Source organism: Macadamia integrifolia, chromosome 4 (assembly GCF_013358625.1).
Source record: "Macadamia integrifolia cultivar HAES 741 chromosome 4, SCU_Mint_v3, whole genome shotgun sequence".
NCBI lineage: Eukaryota > Viridiplantae > Streptophyta > Magnoliopsida > Proteales > Proteaceae > Macadamia > Macadamia integrifolia.
The window spans coordinates 8033383-8033612 of NC_056560.1; the positions used below are offsets into that span (position 1 = coordinate 8033383).

The 230-nt window shown below is 33.9% G+C and overlaps 1 protein-coding gene across 1 annotated transcript in view; it reads left to right on the plus strand.

Annotated features, from left to right (window-relative positions):
- Window positions 1-230, plus strand: part of LOC122075772 (spermidine synthase 1) — a gene marked incomplete at its 3' end in the record, with an annotated part of 5248 nt that overhangs the window by 2474 nt on the left and 2544 nt on the right.

The window sequence follows — 230 nt, forward strand, 5'->3', positions numbered from 1 at the left end:
TTTTTTTTTTTTTTTTTTAATTTTTTTTTTGGGGGGGGGGGGTGGTTTATCTGTTCTCCTTAAACATGCACTCTATTCCCATCAGTGCTCGGTGACTGTTGTGACTTTTGAACCCTTCTTCTGGGGGAGAGTAACTTGATATTATTTTATTGTAGTTTTATTCTTAATTTAAAGCTGGGAATTTTGTCAGATATCATAACCTCTTCTTATCTTAGTATGCCTTTTTTTGG